This window comes from Rattus norvegicus, chromosome 10 (genome assembly GCF_021556685.1).
Source record: "Rattus norvegicus strain SHRSP/BbbUtx chromosome 10, alternate assembly SHRSP_T2T, whole genome shotgun sequence".
NCBI lineage: Eukaryota > Metazoa > Chordata > Mammalia > Rodentia > Muridae > Rattus > Rattus norvegicus.
Genome location: NC_141543.1, coordinates 100400511 through 100416548, shown reverse-complemented (window position 1 = coordinate 100416548; position 16038 = coordinate 100400511). Strand labels below are relative to the sequence as shown.

At 43.5% G+C, this 16038-nt stretch overlaps 1 long non-coding RNA gene across 1 annotated transcript; it reads right to left on the bottom strand.

Moving 5' to 3' along the window:
- Window positions 1–4420: 4420 nt before the first annotated feature.
- On the bottom strand, window positions 4421–10043 carry LOC102550334 (uncharacterized). Its single transcript, XR_015632210.1, has 5 exons — window positions 9900–10043; window positions 9100–9262; window positions 5810–5952; window positions 5020–5071; window positions 4421–4775 (listed from the first exon to the last, which is right to left on the bottom strand). It is a non-coding gene; the product is annotated as an uncharacterized LOC102550334 (long non-coding RNA).
- Window positions 10044–16038: the final 5995 nt, after the last annotated feature.

Genomic DNA, 16038 nt, shown 5'->3' with positions numbered 1-16038 from the left:
CAAGTCAGTGCTCTTAACCTCTGAGCCATCTCTCCAGCCTGTTATCAATTTCATACTGTGCCTAACTTATAAATTAAACCTTATTATAAGCACGTCTGTTACAGGACAAAAAGTAATATAGAATATACAGGACTCAATACTATTCATGGTTTCAGAGGGTCTCTGGACATGTATATCCTACAGATATGCAGGGATCACTGCAAGGGACTTACTGCTCTCATGGAGAACTCTGGTAAGTAGCTTATGGTGGTTGGCTTTAATTGTCCTCTTGACACAACCTAGGATTATGTGGAAAGGGAGTCTCAGTGAAGGATGATCTAGGTTGGTAGACATATCTGTGGGAGACTATCTTGACTGAGGAGAGATGGTCTATTCATTGTGGGTGGCAATCCTTAGGCAGGGTCCCTTGGTTGTGTAAGAGTGAAAAGGTTGAGCTGAACAAAGCAGACTCATTTCATTAATTCATTGCTCTCTAGTTTTACCTTCTTTCACATTGTATTTATTGTGTGTGTGTGTGTGTGTGTGTGTGTGTGTGTGTGTGTGTGTGTGTGTGTATTGTGTGTGAGAGCACATTTCACACAGCAACATTTGGAGGTCAGAGGACAACTGACGGGAGCCAGTTATCTCCTTCCTGTAGCAGACTCCTTTACCCACTGAGCTATCTCTCTAGCCCTGCTCTCTCTTCTTGGCTGTGTTCATAATGAGACTAGCTGCTTCGGGTTCCTGCTGCCCTGACTTCTCTGCAATGATAGAGTGCAACCTGATATTTACCCTAACCCCAAGCTACAGTTTAGGTGCCAGACCCTCTTTCTTTCATGTTGCTTTTCTCAGGCGACTGTATCACTTCAACAGAAACACAATTAATACAGTGATACAAAGACACTGCTGGTTTCCAGACAACCAAGCCTGCAGGCTGCTGCTGCTGCTTTCTCCTCCTCCTCCTCCTCCTCCTCCTCCTCCTCCTCCTCCTCCTCCTCCTCCTCCTCCTCCTCCTCCTCCTCCTCCTCCTCCTCTTCCTCCTCCTGACACAGTCTCACTTTGTAACCTTGGTTGGCCTGGGACTCATTATATAAATCAGGATGAACTCAGAGATCCATTTGTCTCTGCCTCCAAATTAAAGGTACGCTCTAAAACACATGACTCTGGGCGTCTGTGTCTTCCTGCTCCACCATTTATCTGATAGCTAATATAGTGTCCGATTGAAACAATTATGTTACATCCATAAACTTAGAAAGGCAACAGGACCACAGCCTCCTGTTTCAAGACACTTACTGGCTGGGCGTGGTGGTGGGACACACCTTTAATCTCAGTACTTTAGAGGTAGAGGCAGGAGGATTTTTATGAGGTTAAGACAAGCCTAGTCTTCATAGTGAGTTTCAGGACAGCCAGAACTCTACAGAAAACACTGTCTCAGCAAACAAACAAAAACAAACAGCAACAACAAAATAATTTATAAAGAAACTTCCAGGGAGATGCCCACAGCACTTTTATCTGCTTGTGGAAATTTTGTCATATGGTCTCACCCAATTACTAAAGAGATTGGGAAACCGCATTTCTGTCTTAAACAGTCATGTATACAATTAAAATGTGCTAAGGCCTGGGAGTACAGCTTGGTGACACAGCACTTGTTTATTAAGTCCAAGGCTCTGGATTCAATCCCCATCAATGGAGAACAAACAACAATAAAATTTGTCAAAAATTGTACGGAAACCAAAATCCATTCGAAACCCACTGGTCATCTGCTGTAGTGACCTCATGGTCGACCTCCTTGCTCTCCTGGTGATCTGTTTACACAGGAGACGGAGGGTTACCTCCACAAGGAAGGATCAGTTTCTTCTCCAAATCCTACTTGTTTCTGGTAAAACATTTACCTCAGGTTGGTATTACACATTTTGGTGTGATTACTTGACTCCTCTGTCCTAAAGAATTAGCTAAGTGCTGAGGCTTATGTCTGTAATCCTAGAACCTGGGTAGCCTAGGCAGGAGGCTTGCTATGAGTTTGAGGCCAGCCTGAACTTCATAGTGAGACTGTCTAGAAAAATAAGGACAGAACATAAAGGCAGGTAAGAAAATCTGAGAGATGATAGACACGTAGCGTTGAGGGCTAGCAAAGTACAAGTAAGTATGTGCAGTTTATCATACGACATTTACTTAATAAGATTCTAGTAAGACAGTCATGGAAACAACATAAAAGAGTTACTGCGAATATTCAAAATATTAGCATGTCAAATGCATGAAAAAATAGTAAAGTGACAAGATTTACTTAGCAAAAAGGGCAGCCTAAAAGTGTGGTTCTAGGCACGTGGCCCAGCACAGTAAGAGGCTTAAAGTCACCACTGGAACTTAGTAAATACAAATAAAATAGTGGATAAATGTAGCATAAACAAATAAGTAATATACAGGAATTTCCTTTTATGTAATAATTTTAATGTTATTATTTTTCACAAGTAAATAAGTCGTGCCTAATGTTGGAACATTGTATTTTCCTTTAAAATCACAGGTGAGGGCTGGCACAATGGCTCACTGGTTAAGAGCACCTGCTGCTCTTGTAGAGGCCTCGGGTCTGGTTCCCAGGTCCCACACAGCGGCTCACTGCAATCTGTAACTCCAGTTCCACGGGTTCTGACGTCTTCTTCTGACTTCCGAGGGCACTGAGGACATGTGTGACACACATGTAAATGCAGGCAGGACAAAGCAACAAAAATTAAACAGCAAATGACATAATGATGGTTTCCGTCACTGCCTCACACATCTACTCTGTGCCACAAAGGTGATCTGGGCCAACGGAAAAGGTAAGAAAAGGAACAGAGGTGTGGTTTGAAAGCACAGCAGCAGGGCTGGCAAGGGCGAGTCACCATAAACATAAAGTCTCTAAAAAGTGACGTGAACACTACTGGAAAGGGGAGGATCTCTTGATACGGAATATTTTGGTAGGACCACAAGTGTATAAGAGGCTATGCTAAATAGATCTCGTTACAGTGGCAGCAGTAGTAAGTGGTGGCTCTCTCAGTTTATCAGGGTTTTCAAAAAGTGAATTGTGTTTTATGACTCACAATGCAATGTATAATTGAAATATAAGAGACAATAATGTAGTCCTCTCAACTGCAGCTGTGGCTTCCACATTGGAGCTTCAACCAGCCTTGGATGAAAAGTAAGGAGAGTCTCTTTTTCTCAGGAGTATGTCTCAAACCTAGGCTGCTGGCGCTCCACGGATGGCCCTGCATCATGTGTCTATGAGCAGCAAGTAGACTTGGTGAGTTATTAAAATAAAACAGGGACATGGAGTTGGTGAGGGGTAGGGGTGGGAGGAAGTGATTAAAAACAGTATACCCATATACAACATTCTCAAATAATAATACATAATTTTTAAAAGAACAGATTTTGAAAATAGTATGAAGGAAAGGGACATTTTAGTGATTTTAATTTTATATGTTAAATTAATACCGAATTAAAAAAGAATTATGACAGCACTGGACTCTTGCTCTGCAAAAATGCAACAGGATAGCTTTCTAGTAGCATTTACCTTGCATTCTGTATTACGCTTTTTTTTTTTTTTTTTTTTTGGAGCTGGGGACCGAACCCAGGGCCTTGCGCTTCCTAGGTAAGCGCTCTACCACTGAGCTAAATCCCCAGCGCATTCTGTATTACGAGTAGTCTAAAGTTGGTTTAAAGAACATTGGAGGGTACACAAGAGATAGATGAGAATGCATGTGGCCCTGGCTAGATCTTTGTCAAGCTGACCCAGAGAAACCTCAGTGGAGGAAATGCCTACATCAGGTCACCTGTAGGGTGTTTCTTGACTAATGATTAATGTGGGAGGGCCCAACCCGCTGTGGGCGGTGCCACCCCAAGCAGTCTTAGGTTATCAACACCAGGTGTTGATAGTGTTACAGAAAATGTCCACTGTAGCTTCACTCCCTGGATGGTTATAACTTTGCTTCTCACCAAGATTAGCTAAGCGTGTCCCCTTGATCTGCCTGTATCCATAAACCCTGCCTCCTTGTTTATCTGTATGTCATAGCCCTGTCTCTGTGTTCAACTGTGTGTAATAACTCTACCCTCGTATTCTACTATATATAGTAAACACTCTGTGCTTCTGAGGTGTGTGAGTGGCATTTTTTGGTAAGTTTGTTTTGCAGTTTTCTTCTTAACCCAGCTGGCTCACAAATAATTGGGATTGGACTATTGTATTTATTTAACAAGCTTTAAGGACACAACAACTGAGCAGTATTACTCTATTTTGATCCTCCCAGTCAAAATCCCCATTATACTTACATTTTAGTATTGATCTGGCTTTCTGGGTTCCAGTATTTTCTCATGGTGTCTCCTGGACTCTCCCCATCATGAATCCCCACTTTTGCTCTCTCCTTGGCCTCCCTTGGCTGAGAGGAAGTCTGGCTCTATCCTCTGCCCTGCTCAATCATTGGCTAATCAGCGTCTTTATTGATCAATCATGGAGTAATTGGGGAGCAATGTTTACACAACATTAAGACAGGAGATTCTCCAGATACGGGGGCACAGAAACCAACATTTGAATGATACAAGGATAATCTTTACACAGTGTTCAACATTATCCACACAAAGGTGCTGCAGTTTCTCCCTCAGAGAGCCCAGCCCACCTGATCCAGGTTTTCTGAGAATCTCTGTCTTTTCTTCTTTCCCTCAAAGCCCTAGTCAGGTCCATTCCTGGGATGGTGAAGGATGTCGGCATGATTGTTAATCATTAATTCATTAAGACATTTGCTGAGTTTGTGGCAGGTTCTGAAGACGCAGCCCTAGAAGCAAAGAGATCTCAGTGAGCAACACCAGAGCCAGGATTGGGGTTTCTAACACCATTTCCCAATGCAAGGATCTGGGGACCCATGGAGAAAGGATGGCTTCTAGGCTTTGGGCAAAGGATAGAGGAGCCAAGAATGACTCCTCCTATGCCAAAAGGACAAGGTTCCTGTGCTCACAATCACCATGCAGGAATTGATGGTTGAATACCAGGTATATAGGAAATGATAAGAAAGGACTCACACTGGCCAAGGCAGAAGTAATCTGAGATATGAAAAGGGCAGAGGATTTTAACCTAGGGCATAAAATAAATCTTCATGAGTCCAGACCAATATAAAAACGACTAGATGAATAATTTAAAGAAGACAGAAGAACCCCATATAAGATAATACTATAAGCCACACGCCTAGAAAACCTACTACCCTGAGGACATTAGTTTCCTAGCATTGCCCTAAAGAACAGCTATAGACTCGGTAGTCAGAGGAAACTACAGGTTCCCCCACAATTCTGAGTCTGGAAAATTGATAGCCAAGTGTCGGGTAGGTGGACGCCTTCTGAGTCCTCTGTAGACAAGAACACTGCCAACTGAACTACACAGCCCAATTTCTACTTCTTGTAATACCAACAGCTGTATCGGCTCAGGACTCATCTTAAAGGCTTCAATTTGACTTATTACCTTTTAAGAATATATCGTAAGAATATATTTTATTTATTCTTTGAGAATTTCATGCACGTATTCGATGTAATTTTATCTTATTCATCCCTACTCCTTCCTGCTAACTCATCTTAGACTCCCCATGCCATATGCCCAACTGCATATCCATGTCTTCTTCCTGTCTTCCTGTCTTCCTGTCTTCCTCTCTTGCTCGCTTCCCACTCCCTTCCTTCTCTTTCTTTCTCTTTTTTTCCTCAAAAACCCTCTGCACACAGTCAATGCTATTCACCTGTGTGTGGACGTGGAACCATCCACTGGAATACGGTCAACCTACCAAGAACAACACCCCTAAGGGAAATAGACAGCCCTAGAACTCACCAATGTCCCATAGCTCCTCAGCTGGCAGTGAGGCTCATATATTTCCCCTTCATGCTGGAATGTCATCTGGCTTGATCTTATTCAGGTCTTATTCAACCAGCTGCAGCAGTTGGGAGTTCGTGAGCACAGTAGTCTGGTCACATCTAGAAGACACCATATTTCCACAGTCCTCCCTGCCTCTGGCATTTACAGTCTTTCCACCCACTCTTCCACAGTGTTTCCTGAGTGTTGGCAGGAGAGTATGTGATCTAGATGTCCCATTTATGGCAGAGCAGCCCCAGACACGTACTCTCTGCCCTTGGACCAGGCGTGAGTCTCTGTATTAACCACTTCCCATTACACAAAGCTTGATGACCTCCTCTAAAGACTTTCTCCTAGCATGCATGCATTCCAAGACCCTGGGGCTTACAGCTTCAATGGATGTGCTCAGTGTGTAGCCTGCAGAAGATGAGGGGTGAGATTTTATATAGATTGTGGGCACCTTCTCTGCACTGCTTGGGATGAGAAGGCCTTCTGATTTTTAGAGTTTCACATATGATTGTAGTATTTGCTTTGACATTACTCAGGTCAAGTATCCGTAATCCAAAAATTCAAAATAAAAGATGCTTCAGACTCCAAAAGTTGGTAGCTAGGTTTGGTGGCTCACATCTGTATTCTTGAGAGGATTGTCAGGAGTTCAATGCCAGCCTGGGCCACAGAGCCAAACCTTGTCCAACACCTGGCAAACCTTATCTCACTAAGGACTCTATAAAGCCATGACACTGTGGGTGAGAATAGGAGCACTTTTTCCCCCTCTGGTCTTTGTTATGGAAATCTGAAACTCTTATTTAACCATGAGAAAAACATCAGGTATGTCAGATACATGTGTGTGGGACGCATATATGGGGAGGTCAGATGTTGACACTGAGTGTCTTCCTCAATCACTCTTATGTTTTAATACAGGCTTTCATACTGAGCCTGGAGGTTGGCATTTTGGCTAGGCTGACTGGCTGGCCAGTGAGCCCCTTCAATCCACTTGTCCATCCTACCCCACTGTCAGTGCAAGAGTAAGAGATGTCTATAGCCACGCCCAGATTTTACATGGGTTCTAGGGATCTGAACTCAGGTCCTCACCTTGTACAGCCAGCACTTTGTTCCTTGGGTCATCTCCCCAGCCCTACAGTTTGGATTTTAATATTCTCTGGACCTTGGCCTGAAGGTGGTGGAAACCATTAAGAGGGATCTACTGGGAAATTTTAGGTGTTTGGGGAGATGCTTTTTAGGGACTATGAGACGCTGGTCTCTTTCTTCTTCTTTCTGCCATGCTATAAGCACTTATCCCACAGTTCTTTCTTTCTTGCTGTGTTGGATCTCAGCCACAGGGCCAGAAGAAATTTCAAACATAGGTCAAGATTTGCACAACTCTTTGCCCAAGTAAGCTGTTTCTCTTTATAAATGTATTACGTAAAATATTTTGGTGTAGTAATAGAAAGTCAGCTAACATAAGAACTTATGGAAGAGATAATGGAGTCTGAAAGCCTACATTTTAAAGTAATATAAATTTTTTTTAAACCATGGGAGATGCACAAGCTATGGTCTGGATGTATCTCTCAGGTCCATGTGTTGGAAGTTTGATCCCTCAATGTGGTAATGTTGGGAGGTGGGGCCTATGAGAGGTATTTAGGTCATGGGTCATGCATGAAAGGGCAGGTTAATGTCATCATGTAAGGAATGGGTTAGTCACCACGAGAGCCTGTGCTATAAAGAAAGCTGTTCTCTCCCCCACTGCATTTCTTCTGCAGGTCCTCATTTCCATTCTGCGTTCTACCATGAGGCAACAACAACCAAAAAATAATGTTGTTGTCACGCCCTTGGACTTCCCAATTTCCTCCTCTATGAGCCAAATAAACCTCTTCCCCTCAGGGATGGGAGAGAGCTCAGCAGTACAGCACCTGCCAAGTATATACACGACCAGGGCTCAGCCTCCGGTCCCACAAATAAATTTCTTCCTGTTGTAAGTTACATAGCCTTATAACATGAAAAAAGTTGGCATATGACAGTCACAATAATACAAGAGGCTAACAACAGGAGAAAGCATGTATGGAGTATACAGGAATACTATTATCTTCACAAATGTTCTACAAATCTAAACTTCTTCTAAAGTTTATATATATAATTTATGTATGTATACATAAACACACACATATATAACATATGTATATGTATATATACTTAAAAATAACCTAGCCTCATGCATTTATATTCCAGAGTTTGGGAGGGAGTCAATTAGCAGTAAACAAATGTATGTAAGTTATGTGTTGGGTTGGAAGGAAATGCATGCCCACATGGGGCAGCCTGCACTCTGGATATTTTGGTAGGACGATTTCAAAATATAAAGTACTCATAACAGAAGGGTCAGGAAAATAATTCTAAGATTCGTTTTACGGCAAACAGAAGCACAATTAAAATATTTCCAACAGAGAGCCTACAAAACAAGGTGGTACGCACAGCACATCTAGGTCTCAAGGGTGTGTGCCTTTCTGAAAGTCTCAGGAGAAACAGGCTGTCAAAGAACCTGGGACAGTAGCAGCTCTATTTCAACATTCCTGTGGGGAATGGTGGCCTGCAAACTGGGCCTCAGTCTCAGATCAACTTGCAATGAGACGACACTGTAACCCATTTATAGATGAACTAACTGAGACTTAGCGTGCTTAAAAACCTTTCCTCTGTAAAGTGCTTTCTCTGGAGGTACAAGGTCCTAAGTTCAAGTCCCCAGGGCCCATGAAAGACAGCTAGGTGTGAGAGAGGGCACTTGAAACCCCCGTGCTGGAGAGACATAGGCAGATCTCTGGGGTCACCTGCCAACCAGCCTAGATGAACGCTCAAGTTCTCCAAAACGAGGCAGCTAGCACCCTGAGGAGTGACACACAATGGTGATCCCTTGCCACCAAACGTGTGTGCACACACATGCATGGAACCACACATGCACTCCCCCTCAACCCGAGACCCTTGCACCTTGCTTGTATTAGTATGCTTTTATACTTATGGGAGATGACTATGGCTTTCTGGTGGCTCCTCCCTGCTCTCTTTCAACGTTAGAGACCAAAGCACATGACACTCTCAACTCATTTATTTTGTTCTTGGCAGCCACAGAAGCCCCATACACTATACTCCCCTAACGTAGGTTGGCCAGCACACACACACACACACACACACACACACAGAGAGAGAGAGAGAGAGAGAGAGAGAGAGAGAGAGAGAGAGAGAGAGAGAGAAAGAGAGAGAGGAGAGAGAGGAGAAAGAGCGCTCACATGCCAAAGAACCCCAAAGGCTCCATTGATGTGGTCCCAGAGGAAGCCCGTGTTGAAAGCAGACACACACAGACCGCTGCTGGTGACTCACAGCTTCTGAACCGCCTCTAGCCGGTTGCACAAACTTTTCCAGTGTATTGAAGTCTTGGAGGAACGGGGCTTCCTGGGAAGATATCAAGGAAAATGTTCTAGGAGCTGGCCAGCAAGCCCAACTCAGGGAGTCCTCAGCCTCTTTTTGAGGTTTCTTTCTCTCTCTTTTCCCCCTCAGCAATTCCTTTCAATTTTTTCCCTATCACCATTGACCTTGTTAGAGTTGCGAGCTCTCTCCCCGTTACACTGTTGCACTTCTGTAAATGTTTTTGCTCTTTGTTCTACTTCCTGCCCTCTTTGAGCTTGGCTGTGATGTCTGTTCACTGAGGCCCTTCTGATCCAATTGCTCCTTGCCTGCACATCCTCTCCCCAGGTATCAAACGCAAGGGCAGCCGGGCCTGGAGGGCCCCTCATTAGATGGAGGCGGCAGTGCCCAACCACCAGTCACAAGCAGAGAGGGCAGAGCCAACTCCACGAATGACCAGTATTGAAAAGAAAGCTCCAGGGGTAAGGGAGAGACACAGACTGGTGGAGTCAGAAGCAGAAGGTTAAAAATAAAGAAAAGAGGGAAAAAAGACCACCAAAAAAAAATCTGCTTTTTGACTGCCTAAGCGGATCCCCTTTTAGGACCTGCGGCTTTCCAAAAAAAAAGGGTTCTATGAGGGGCAAACCATTTCATGCTGCAAAAATCTTCTATCTGAAAGCGATACCTTGGGTACGTCAGACATCCATCCACTCCCAAGAGTGGCTGGCTGCACTCTGCTTTCTGCTCTGCAGCTGGGGGAAGCTCGTTCTCCCCGCCACAGTGATCAGAGAACTGGTCAGCTCCCCAGGAAGAGTCTGGGAACTTTGCTTGGGATCCAGATGAGTCAGCCTCCTTGGAGAGAGGACGATGAGGGACAGGAGTGCTGGAGAGTTGCCACTAGGGGCAGGAGGCACACACAAAGGGGAGGCAGGGAGATGAGAGGCTCTTTGGGGATGTTGTCTTTCCACTAAACTTGGGGGAGTGCAGGGGTGGGGTGCGGGGGGGGGGGGCGCCACAAAAAGCTGTTTATTCTGGGTAGCGCAAGTGGGACTGGCCTTGGGCATTAGGAGTCCTGGCTCTGAGCCCCTCTGACCCAGTGTGACCTTGAATAAGCCTCTGTATTCTATTTCCTTTTCCATGAAATGGAGACAATGCCTTGTGTTCGCTGAGGATAAGACAGATGTTTACTTGAGCACCTACTATGCGCATGGCACATGTCTAGGATCCCCCGAGGAAGACTCTTACAGTTCAAGGCCAGGCTGGGCATCAGTCTCAGACTTTTTCTTTGAAATAAAGAATAACTATAGCAACAGATTTTAAATGTAATGGACAACATTTTAGAAAATTTGGTTTACCCAAACTAATACTAGAAGAATTACAAAATATCTCTATCCCTAAGCCCTTCTTTAAAATTAATCTTTGATTACAGAGATGCCAAGATTTTGAAAGTCCCAGATCCACATGGCGTCACCAGTAAATTATGTTCAACATTCAAATAAGAAATGACACTAGTTTCTCATAAACTCTTCCAAGAAATAAGAAAAACTCAATGCTTTCTAACTTAATTTCTAAGGACAGAATAAACTTGATACCAAAGCCCAACGAGGCATGTGTAAAATGGAAAATTACAGGCTGCTATGTCACATGAACAGAGTCAAATTCTAAATCTATTATTTAGGGGCATGTGTGTGTGTGTGTGTGTGTGTGTGGGTGTGTAAGGATGTATGTATGTATAATGTAGCTGTGTGTGTGTGTAAGGATGTTCGTGTATATAATATAGATGTCTGTGTGTGTGTGTTTGCACGCGCGCGTGCTGCAGGAGTATGTGTGTGTATAGGTTTGTGTGTGTAGTTGTGTGATGATGTGTGGGTATATGGATGTGTGTATGTAGGAGTGTGTGTATAGGTATGTGTGTGTGTGTATGCAGGAGTATGTGTATAAATATGTAGGAATGTGTATATATGTAGGTGTGTGTATAGGTGTGTAGGAATCAATCTACATATATGTATGTAAGAGTGTGGATAGGGGTCTGGGTAGGGGTAATTGTGTGTGCAGGAGTATATGTGTATGTGTAGGGGTGTGTGCAGGAGTGTGTGTGTAGGGGTGTATGTAGGGGTATGTGTAAGGGTATGTGTAGGTGTGTGTAGAGGTGTGTGTGTGTAGGTGTGTGTGTGTGTAGGGGTATGTGTATGTAGGTATGTGTGTATAGGGGTGTGTGCATGTGTGTGTGTGTGTGTGTGTGTGTAGGGGTATGTGCTCATGAATCTGCATATGTGCCCAAGATGCAGGTGCCCTCAGAGGCTAGAAGAGGGCATTGGATCCTCTGGAGCTAGAGTTATGTCTGCTGTTGGTAGCCAGCTGACCTGCGTACTGAGAATCTAATCCAGGTCCTCTGCAGAAGCAGGATGCCAGGCCTCCTGCCTGCTAAGCTGTCTCTCCATCCCCAAGACAAAAATTCCATATACTAGGTTGGGAAACCACCTCCAAAGTTTTCAAAAATAATAACGTATCATAACACATTAAATTTTTCTGTAAGTGTAGGGACTGTTTACTACTAGTTAGCTCACCAACGTAATTTGTAACCACTTATCGCTAAAAAGTAGAAGTCTGTTCCTTAGAAATAAAGCTAGGAGTGCCTGCTGTAGTTACTTCTACTCAGCATTCCTGTGAGAATGCAGCGATTCAATGTAACAAATTATCATTCTAGGGATTATTATTCGCAAACAGCATAGAGAATCAATGCCAATAAACTTGATGAGCTAAAAAAAGCAGTAACTCAGAAAGTTATTTTCGTAGAATTTTAACATGAAAAATTCACTATATTTATGTAACCCAACAACAAACAATTACAAAATAAAACTTCTAGAGAGTGGTTCTTAGCCTTCCTAACGCTGCGACCCTTTAACACAGTTTCTTACTGTGTGGTGACTCCAACTCTAAAGTCACTTTTGTTGCTACTTTATAACTGTCATTTTGCTACTGTTATGAATCGTAATATAAATATATAATGTAACATATTACATATATATGTAACATATACATTGTTTGTTTTATGCAATATATTATGATATATATGCATGTATATACGTGTGTGTGTGTGTGTGTGTGTGTGTGTGTGTGTGTGTGTGTTCCAACGTTCTTAGACAACCCATGTGAAAGGGTCACGACCTCCAAAGTGAGGCACAGGTTGAGAACCAGTGTCCTTGGGGATGGAGAGAGAGTTCAGTGGGCAAAAGCACTTGTCATGGGAGGCTGACAATCTGTGTTAGACTATGGCTTGCCTCTGTTATCCTAGCATCCCTACAGTGAGATGGGAAACCAAAACAGTAAAAGTTCATAGGCCAGCTAGCCTGGTGTACTGTGCAGTAGAAGAAACAAGAGAGACTCTGCCTGCTACACACACACACACACACACACACAAACACACACACACACACACACCCCACTCCAGTCAAGAATAAGTAAAACAAATATTTTTAAAATTTATGCTTACAAGCATATAAAATTGTAAATATTCAAGTAAGCTTAGAACTGGTAAATGTTCAAGAAAAATAAAAGATATAAGAGATAACTAAGGGACATTAAAGGTAATCTAGTCATAGAAAATTACATATTTATTGAGTGTCTTGGTCAGGGTAACTATTGCTATGGTGAAACACCATGACCAAAAGCAAGTTGTGGAGGAAAGGGTTTATTTGGTTTACACTTCCACATCATAGTTCATCACTGAAGAATGTCATGGCAGGAACTCAAACAGGACAGGAACCTGGAGGCAGGAGCTGATGCAGAGTCTGTGGAGGGGTGCTGCTTACTAGATCGATCTCCATGGCTTGCTAAGTTTGCTTTCTTATAAGATTCAGGACCACCAGACATGGGATGGCACCACCTACAATGGGCTGGGCCCACCCCATCAATCACTAATTAAGAAAATGCCTCCAGTCCAATCTTATAGAGATATGTTTTTCAATTAAGGTTCTCTCCTCTCAGATAACCATAGCCTGGGCCAAGGTGACATAAAACTAGTCAGCACATTGAGCGTTAATTTTATAAAGATCTCAGTTCCAGTTTCAATGCAATCCCATTTTTTTTTAAAAAAATGATGTTTTGTGTGTGTGTATTGACAAGAGGCTCCTGTAATTTATATTGAAATGCAAACAGATCTGAGGGGCGAAGGTACTATGAACAACTGAATGTAAGGAGGTGGCTGCCATGCTGATGTGAAGGTATCAACTGCTCTAATTAAGATCATGTAAGGATGGGGAGACGCTTGGTCCGTAAAGTGTTTGCTATGCAAAGAAGGGCCTACCTGAATTTGGATCCCCAGCACCAACATAAAAAGCTGAGCTCAGCAGTGTGTGTCTGTGATCCCAGCTCTAGGGAGTCAGAGGCAGGAAGATCCTAGAGCTACTGGCCAGCTAGTGTGGGTGCATCAGGGAGCTCCAGGGTCTGAAAGAGACTATGCCTCCGAAAACATGGTGGATAGAGATAAAAACACTCAGTGATGACCTCTGGTCAATATGTACATATATACATACATGCATACATACATACATGCTTGCATACATATATATACATACAGACAGACAGACAGACACACAACACACACACACATGACATGTGACCTTGATTATGCTAGTGAGATTTCCATCACTGAAACAATCAACTTAGAAAGAGAGAAGGTTTCTGTCGGCTCACAGTTGTACATGTTTCAGACTGTGACGAGGTTGGCCCTTTGATTTTTTTGGACGTTGGTGTGAAAGCCAGACAGACGGTGGGGAGTCTGTGGTAAAGCAAAATACTGGCTTTGCTGCTGACCAGGGGAAGTAGAAGAGAAAGGGGCTAGAGTCTGACGACTCTCTTCAAGGACATGCGCCCAGTGCTGGGCGGTTTTAAAGTCAACCCAACATGAGCTAGGGTTATTTGAGATGATGAAATCTCAATTGAGAAAATGCTGGGCATTTTCTGTGGGCAAGCCTGTGGTACATTTTCTTCAATGGTGATTGACATGGAGGGCCTAGATTGCTGTGCACAGGGCCATCCCTGGGCAGGTAGTCCTGTATAGTATAATAAAGCAGGTTGAGCAAACCATGAGGAAGGAGCAAGCCAGTAAGAGGCACTCCTCCCTGGCCTCTGCATCAGCCCCTGCCTCCATGCTTCTGACCTGAGTTTCTGAAATAAACTCTTTCCTCCCCAAGTTGCTTTTGGTCGTGATGGTTTTTTTTTTCCTCACAGTAATAGAAACCCTAAGACAAGCCCTTTGACTGGACAACATGACCCAAGCGTTAAAGGCACTGGTCTGCTTCTGAGTAGCACTAAGGGCTGGGGTCAACGTTAACTTATGTCCTTTAGGGAACATTCTAGACATAAACCACAGCAACTTGAACAGTGAGGGGTTAGATAATGGACCAAAATATCAGAGGATTCAGAAAGGACAGAGTCATGCTGTATTAGTCAAGTCTGTATTCTTTGAAACCAAAACATCTGAGGCCATCTTGAAGAGAAGGATTGTGTATGTTCGTGGCATCAGACATTTCGGTTCATCATGGTGGCGATGAGGAAGTCATAGCAGAGCTGAGCCCTTCACACTGTGGTTGTCGAGAAGCCGGGGAAGGGACTTACAGGAAGTGTGCAGGGCACAGAATAGCTCCGTAAGGACACATGCACAGACACCTACGTGCTCCAACTAAACTCCAGCTCTAACCTCACCCCGGGCCTTCCATAGCATGCCTATAATTATGAATTCATCAAAATTAATAGTTAATTCATTGACTTGGCCAGAGCTCTTTTAATCTGATCTCCTCCGGAAACACCCATAGAGACACGGGCAGTGCTTTACTCCTGACCTAGCCAATTCCCAAACCAATCAAGTTGACAGGATTAACCATCATATATACGGATACAACCGTTTGGTTTGCCATAAAGGTGATGCCACAGAACAGTGGGAAAATGATAATAACCCCATTTAAATAGTGCCGTGCCAGTTGGATCTCCAAACAGAATAAATTAAGCTTCATTTTATTTTTTTTTTTTTTTTCCGGAGCTGGGGACCGAACCCAGGGCCTTGCGCTCTCTAGGCAAGCGCTCTACCGCTGAGCTAAATCCCCAACCCCTTCATTTTATTTTTTAATTGTGTGTATGGGCCAGGGGAAGGGTATGTATTCACTGAGGCCAAAAGAGGGTCATCAGACTACTTAGAGTAGTTACAAGTGGTTGTGAGCTACTAGGTATGAGGGTGGGGAGTTGAACTCAGGTCCTCAGGAAAAGCAGCAAGTGCTCTCAAGCCATCTCTCCAACCCCAGAATAAAGCTAATCTGAGTCTTGTTCCTATGGCCAATGAAGACAAATTTTAGGTAGAATTTAGATCCAAGCATGGGTGGGGGGGACCCTTCTGGATAATGGAAATAAACAAAGGTATTTTTAACAGAGAACTCAGCATAACACAGGATTCACTATAAGGTGAAAGTTAACAGTTGAAAACTTAGAACATTCCTGTTACCCCTCAAAGACATTATCAGAAAGCAAGAAGAAAAGGCATGTGGAGGGAAAGGACACTTGCGTGAAATATAGCGACAGAGTCTTTGATTCAAAATACATAAGAACACGTATGCTAGAGCACAAAATCAGGAACTACAGAAAAAAACTTTGAAAAATGCTCCAAGATGAATGCAGGTAGCTTACAAAAGTGGAAATGTGCTTAAAACAACAAGCAACCCCCAGGGGGCAGGGGAGCCAATCACAGTAACCCCCCAGGGAGTGCAGGGCCAGGCGAGTCAATTTCATTTGTCACCGAGAGGTGCTAGTTAAAATCTCCATGACTCGTTTCT